The following is an 8,357-nucleotide window of genomic DNA, read 5'->3' on the forward strand; positions in this document are numbered from 1 at the left end:
ATGAGAACTTTCAGCTTGGAAAATTAAGACTAATTCCTTATGTGAATAAGGAAAGGACTAAGGGATCGAGTACACATTCTTGTGCACTGGTCAAGTCCACCACAAAAGATCAAGAAGACTATTCGTCATGATTTACTTAAGTTCAGTAAATATGGTTATACTTATAAGTTTAAGTATAAGTCTGTAGCATTGGAGAAGTTTCAATGTGAGACAGAACGAATAAGAAGAATCAAAGTATGGCAGAAAGACAAAAGTTTCTCAAATCTGAAAAGATGGGAGAGTACTTTAGTATCATGTTTATGATCATCTTAATGATTAAGATACCATATCACAATTGGTGCTCTAAAGTCATCTTAGTGCATTCTTATGACTAAGAAGAGGAGTCATGAATTGTTGAAATGGTTAAATCAAAAAGATGAGTCATACTTCGTTCCAAAACAATTCTTAGAGTCATACTCCAAGATTGTAACTTGAGTGACATATCTTAAAGAGGGTTTGTTAACACTAGTCAAATGTAAGAGTAAAAGGTTATCTACTCTTGTACATTTGGAATTGGTAAGTTGTGATGTTTTGGATAAAACAGAGACCAACTTAGGCCAATTGTGTAAAGTGTTAGTCTTGATAAAGAATCCGCACTATCTCTTGAATATTTGACAAGGGAGTCTTATATGTCAAGAGGACAGTGGGAGTCTTAAAGCTCTTGAAATTTTTGTGCCTATTCAAGTTGGCTTTGCATAGGAGTTCTGAGAGTTCTCAATTGGTTGCACAACTACTTGGAAGCAATGGCAGGCACCTGAGCTGCCAAATGGCAAGAATTTAAGATTGCACAAGTTTAATCAATATGAGTTTAGATTTGTCACTAACCTTGTCTTGTGATTACGGTTTTGACAAATTCACATGGATAAGAACACATACACTATTAAATCTAAGTGTCATAAGGTTTCTCTCCTATTCATGAAAATGATGGTGAGGAAACACTTTCACTAAGTAGATTTTAGCTAGATAGCAATTGTGATATTTGCATTCTCAAAGTCGTTAGTGGAGCGTGTGTGGTTTACCGGCACACTAACATGGACTTGTGAGAAGTGGCAAAGGTCTAAACAATTGAGACTATGATTACGGCATGCCTTTTCATAGTTCTAAAATTGTTTAGACACACATGTGAGCTATCTCAGAGAGGTGTATGATTTTGATAAAGTTTTATCAAAACAATCTAGTATCAGAAATCTGAACTTTGGTAAGAAAGTCAGCTGATTTCTGAGTACATGTCAAAGCTAGTGGGAGCATAAGTGTTATGCTAATAATCATCATGTTAGTGGGAGCATGATAATTATGACAAAGGTTGCAAGTTAGCAATGTTAATTATAGAAAACAAAAGTTTCAATTCGTGAGGTTGCAGGGGTTGAAAAAGTTGTTTTGCTATAATTAAGGGAGAGCAAATTATACTTCATTTCAATTCTAAAAGCTTAGATTGAGATTTTAATCGTATTTAATCAAGGATATATATATATATATATATATATATATATATATATATATATATATATATATATATATATATATGAATTTCATGTTGGAATGGCTCAACATAAGGAAATTCTATATATGGGTCCATTATTTGCGTTCTAAAATTCGATTATGATTATGGCATCCCTTTTCATAATCTGAATTTTGAGAACTTGGCAAATTGAAATGAAAATATTATAGCAAAAGACTGGTTTAGTCTTTATGTGAGACATCATGAATTGTGTCCCATATGCTTCGGATATAGGATCGATTACATGTGCTATATTCATCCTTTCTAAAATTTTCCAAATGCCTAGGGCATTATGAAGGGAAAACGTCTAGAATTGGATATGACTAAAATGATTAAGCAATTGTCGAGGACAATCTAAGGTTTACCAAAGATTGGTTGCTCAAGGACAGTTGGAAGTATAATGTTAATTCTGGAAGGACCATATTGACATAATCTGTAAGGAGGCAACTCTTGTTCAGAAGTGATAGTCAAAATGGAATATGGAAATGTTTCAAAGTTAGAAATTATTCAATCTGTGTAAGATTAGGAAACTTAATGAAAGAAGGATGTTTCCAAGGAGCTGATCTCCTTTGGAATGCTCTGTAATGATTGTTGTCAAGTCTTTCTGACTTTGTGCATAATCATTAAGAGGATCAATGCATATAAGTTTAGAATCTAACAGATTTCAGTAAATGGCATGAATTTGGAATTCTTGCATTTGCAGTAAGGATTTGGGACTGTGAAAAGAGGATCATTGGAGTGATGTTCAATTGATCTATTTTACAAAGTAAAGATCATAGACAAACATAGTATGCATACTTGGTGTATGGCATGACTAGTGTTTAGAAAACATAGTGTACATGCTTGGAGCATGGGACAACTATTGTTTTAAATTCAAGTATAAAGTTGATAAAACCGAAACAATGAATAATGAGTAATCAGTATGGTGATAAATAAAAGTGTTTATTTATATTCATAGGGTTTGATACCATATTTGATTCATTTATTCTTGTGTTTCACTTTGCATGTTTTGACTTCCAGAATAACTAAGTCGCTCTTCCTGAATGATTAAGTTATTCAAACCATCCACAGTCGGTCATATGTTGGAAGTAGATATGAATCAAGACTGTCATGGGTTGGTTTGTAGAGGTCCAAGTTGGTGGACAAAAGTGGTGCTACAACACTCATGAGTGCTCATAAGTTCTGAGTATTGGATTCAACCCGCGCTCATTTGAATCACTTCATGGATTTTATCACGAGTGATCATGAGACGATAATATCTTATATTCTTCAAACCTAGAGATATGAGTTGTTAATATGAGTTGGTTATACATTGATTGCACGAAAACACATTGGTAACTCGATGTTATAAAACGTGCCTTTGTGTATGATTCAACAAGTAGTAGAACAAGCCATATGAGTCGAAGTTTATCCATTCCTTTTACCTTCGGGATAAAAGCGATATTTGTGGGCCCCTCGATGATTTAAAGATGATACATGTGAGTGCTTGGCCAAGCCAGGACTGATTTGATTTGTTCAATCAGTCAGTCATCATGAATCGGAAATCGGGAAACAACAAATGGACAGAGAGAATGATTGATAATCCATGTCTCAGTCCATATGATATCTAGAATGGAGGAATATATGATCCCTTATCTAATGGACAAGTCATTGACAAAGGTCAGAGTTCATCGACAAGGTCAGAGTTTGCCAGAAGCTTTTGAGAGCTACGATTGCTGATCGGTTCCTGAAGTCATACGCAATAATAGTTTTAGACTTATCCAAGTGGGAGACTGTTGGATTAATGTCTAAGTCCATAACTATAATTGGTAAGATTTGACCCGACCCGGCATGGTCCATTTGGGTTGCATGGCATCATGCATTTGGATAGACTATAATGAGAGAAATAACACTTAAGGTTGGTTAATATATTATAAGTTCTAATATATTAATAAGGTTATTTAATTAGTATTGATCAAGAATTAATTTGGAATTAATTAAGTGATCAAAAGGAGACTAATTAAATATATGGGTTGATTGTGTAAATCATTCATTCTTATATATGTGGGCTTGTGATCTAAGATTTCTTATGTTGGACTAAGTCCATGGGGTAACCCATGGATACTCCATGGAGGTTAAAATCCATGGAGCATAAGGAATGGGTAAAGTTATGAGTTACATGGTGTAACCCTAATAGCCACCATATAAAAGAATCCCATGGCTCAAGAAATCGTGCACTAATGTGTGAGTGTGAGGGCTAGACGATTTCAAGGAGTGTTAAAGTTTCTCAAGTTATTCCAAGTGTATTTGGTGTTGTGTGAACCATTTGAGGTGTCACACTTGGGGCACTAGGCACTCAAGCTTCATGAAGACATTCTACATCAAAGAGGTATGTATTCTATCTTGTTATATTTATTATTTTGTATGCTAGATTAGGATAATACCTTGGATGTTCATAATTGTATGTATAATAGAGAAAACATAGATCCAAGGTATTTAGGGTTGCATGTACACTTAGGAGTGTTAGAATGCTCATAACCCAACAATCCCTTCCCGAGGGAGTGGAGGACTTTGTAGCTTACTGTGATGCATCTATATCAGAATTGGGTGCGATGTTGATGTAGAGAGGGCATGTGATAGCTTATGCATCGAAGCAGTTGAAGACTCAAGAGACGAGGTATCTCACCCACGATTTGGAGCTGGGGGCGGTGGTGTTCTCCCTCAAGATCTGGCGTCATTATCTGTATGGAGTCCGGTATACTATATACACGGACCACAAGAGTCTGAAGTACCTCATGGATCTGCCCAACCTGAATATGAGACAGAGGAGGTGGTTGGATGTAGTGAAAGACTACGACTGCAAGATTTTATATCACCCCGGCAAGGCTAATGTGGTAGCCGATGCCTTGAATCGTAGAGCAGAGAGTGCTCCGATTCGAGACGTATGTATGAGGATGACGGTGATGACTCCAGTCCTAGATACCATCCGAGAGGCTCAGGTGGAGGCTGTGAGGCCCGAGAACCTCAAGAGGGAGCGAGTGATCAGACAGGTTTCCAAGTTTGAGACGGGTATTCGGGGGCTTAGTACTTTCCGTGGGCGGATTTGGGTGCCCTATACAGGTGGAGCTCGACGTATACTGATAGAGGAGGCACATAGATCGAGATTCTCGATCCATCCAGGAGCCACTAAGATGTATTTAGATCTGAGGAGAGATTACTGGTGGCCCTGTATGAAGAGGGATGTGGCATGGGTAGTTGAGAGATGCTTGACCTGTCGCCGGGTTAAGGCGGAGCACCAGCGTCCACATGGCCCGTTACAGCCTCTAGAGATTCCCCAGTGGAAATGGGAGCAAATTTCCATGGATTTTATCACCAAATTATCGAGGACCGCGCGGGGTGTCGACGTGATATGGGTGATTGTGGACCGGTTGACGAAGAGTGCTCCCTTTCTTGCTATCAGTTAGAGCTCTTCCGCAGAGACGTTGGCCGAGATTTATGTGAGAGAGGTGGTGGCGCGGCATGGGGTGCTGACTTCGATTATGTCAGATCGGTATGCGCGTTTTACTTCCAGGTTCTGGAAGAGGTTTCATGAGGAGTTGGGTTCCCGATTGCACTTCAGTACCGTATACCACCCACAGACAGACGGGCAGAGCGAGCGTATGATTCAGACACTCGAGGACATGCTGCGTGCATGTTTCATGGATTTCGGAGGAAGTTGGGACACCTATCTGCCCTTGGCTGAGTTTTCTTACAACAACAGCCACCATTCCAGTATTGGCATGCTTCCCTTCGAGCTCCTTTATGGGAGGAGGTGTCAGACTCCCATTTGTTCGAGAGAGGTAGGGCAGCGAGTGATGGGTGGCACTGAGATAGTGCGGAGGACGACTGAGCAGATTCAATAGGTCAGACATAGTTTACTGACAGCCCAAAGTCGCCAGAAGAGTTTCGCAGATCGGCGATGATCCGAGTTAGAGTTCGAGGTTGGAGATTTTGTCCTCCTGAAGGTGTCCCCATGAAAAGGGGTGATCCGAGTCAGGAAACATGGCAAGTTGGGGCCCTGATATATTGGTCCTTTCTGAGTAATCGCCAGAGTAGGTAAGGTAGCTTACCGGTTAGAGCTACCTGCGGAGTTGAGCCAGATTCATAACACCTTCCACATGTCTCGGTTGAGGAAGTGTGTAGCCGATGACACGGCAGTGGTGACATTAGAGGACATTCAGGTGGATGCGAGCCTGAATTATATTGAGATATCGATTGCGATTTTGGATCGGAAGGTGAAGGTTCTGAGGAACAAGGAGGTGCCCTTGGTTCAGGTCCAGTGGCAACATCGGAAGGGGTCCGAGTGCACTTGGGAGCCAGAGTCTGAGATGCACGAGCAGTATCCAGAGTTATTTTCGGAGCCAGACTTCGAGGGCGAAGTCCGATTCTAGTGGGGGAGAATTGTAACATCCCAAGACCAGGTATGCCTTATAAGCCCTTTTTCTTTTGGTAATTGTCAAGTTTGGCCCTTATGTGAGAAAAGGTGGTAAATGAGTACATGGGGCGTACGCGTGTGTACGCTCAGCGTACTCATGTGCATGTTTTTGACGCGGAGGCCACCTAGTACGTTGGGCGTACCAGAGGGTACGCTGGGCGTACTAGGCCCAGAGTGAAAACCCTAATTTAGAGTGTGTCCCTATTTAAAGGACATGATGGCCTCATTTCTGGACACCATACCCAGATATCAACCCTCTCAAACCTTAATTTCTCGTCCTTGGAGCTTGTGTGTCCATTTGTGAGCTAAAAAGTGTTCTTGTGGTTTCTTTGGAGTGAAGAAGGAGCCGTGAAGAGGAAGAAGTGAGAGTCCAAGCTTTGGATCTGAGCTTATATGTGGTTGGAGCTTCAGTTAGAGGTATAAAGCTCAAAGCTTTCACCCTTTTGATTTGTGCATCATTTTAGTTCATTTTAGGGTTTTTGGTCCCAAAGTTGGATGCTTTATGAGATATTGAACTCCATAGCTTACTATCAGCTCCTTTGAGTATTTTTAGTAGTGTAGAGTCATAAAAATCGAGACTTGGACGTTAAAACCAAACCATGCATGAGTTATGAGCACTTTTGAGAATAGAAAGTGAGACTTTTGGTGTTTGTGACTTTTTCAGCCATGCAAAGGCTTAAAGTCACAGACTTTATGGAGTATGAGCCTTTAGGGAGTCCAGATCTGAGATTTAAGCTAAGGTCTTAACGGATTTAAGACCAAATGAGTAAGAAGAGAAAAATTGGGACGTACGCTAAGCGTAATCCCAGTACGCGCAGCGTAGGGTCGCGAATCCTCGATGCCTGCATGGCGATGGAGTACGCCCAGCGTAGAGGGCTGGCACGTGCGGCGTACGCGCTGCTGTTGACTTTTAGGGTTGGTCAATTTGTGGACTATTAAGGCCATGGAAGGGTAAAATGGTCTTTTATCCTTCTAGGAGTTTGTAGAAGGGTTAGTCTAGCTTCTTTGAGAGTCGTTATTAATCAGAAATAATCATCGTATGTGTTAGGCGGAGGCTAGACCGGTGATTTGTGTTCAAGGTTATCCGATTTATTGCGAGGTGAGTCTTCTCACTATACTTACCATGAGTGGTATCTTTGTGTGACCGAGATGCCTTATGTGCTTACTTGTGTATTGTGATATCCTGCATTATGTCTTTGTGATTTATGCTGAGTATTATTATTATGAGCTTACTGAGTTAGGACCAGAGGGTCTACCCGAGACACATTGACCGGAGGGTCGTATTGAGTTAACCTTGAGTGGCCAATGTGATGTGTGTGGTATTCTAGGGAACTCACTAAGCTTCGTGCTTAATGTGTTATGTGTTATGTGTTTCAGGTACTTCTCAAGATCACGGGAAGGCGCCGGCTTGATTGTACACACGAGGCGGAGTCATATTTAGAGGATCATGGATTGTGTTTAAAATATTTTCTGATTATGTGTTTTTGAAAATATTGTCATTTGGGGTTTTGTGAACTGTGTTATGAGAATTACGTGATTTTTAAAAATGAAAATTTTGTTTGAAAATTTACGGTGTTACACTCAGATTGGTGCCAAGATGGTGAATACAACACCTCAGGTGTTTGCTTCAATGCATTCCCAAGTAGATGCACATATAATTTATTAGTTAAATGCAGTTCACTGAAACAAAAGGTAACCAATTCTTCATACTGAATAAAAATTTATATACAAACCACAAAACTTATCATATATTCTTTGATTTTCTATAATAAACATGAGATTGTATTTCCATTTTGGTACGAGAATGAGCTTCACATTCAGGGAAGGTTTAATGAACTATTCGTGGGTAAGACTTGTCTTTTTTTATAATATTTTATAATTTTGTTACTATTATAAATATGTAATTTTTCTTGTAAGTTTTGGGTGGGTCAAATTTGCAATATTGTCCCATTGACATCAATAGCATTGCCAGTGCAATGTATGCCAAACAACATGTATTCTCTCTTTCTTCTAAAGCTTCTTATGCATGTCAATAGGATTAAAAATATAGGAGATTACAGATGAAGTTTTAACTCCATCATCTGAAATGCATGAAACCTTGTCTTTTGACTAGGAAACAAAAGAAACTAATGAGGACATGAATTTTACAACCAGTACCCAGTATCCTCAGACTCTTAAAGATGATTAAGATTCTATCAGGTTTGTATCCATTATAATTGATCATGTCAATATAATTTACTTTTAACAAGATTTTTGCGGGTATCTCTTATTGTGGATCATAACACCCGTATTCTCGATGCCAACAGGTATTGTTTGCAAGTTTTTTAATTTAATAAAACTTAAATTACAAAGACAAAATATGCAAAA

Source organism: Lactuca virosa, chromosome 9 (assembly GCF_052849685.1).
Source record: "Lactuca virosa cultivar CGN04683 chromosome 9, Lactuca_virosa_CGN04683_v6, whole genome shotgun sequence".
Taxonomy (NCBI): domain Eukaryota; kingdom Viridiplantae; phylum Streptophyta; class Magnoliopsida; order Asterales; family Asteraceae; genus Lactuca; species Lactuca virosa.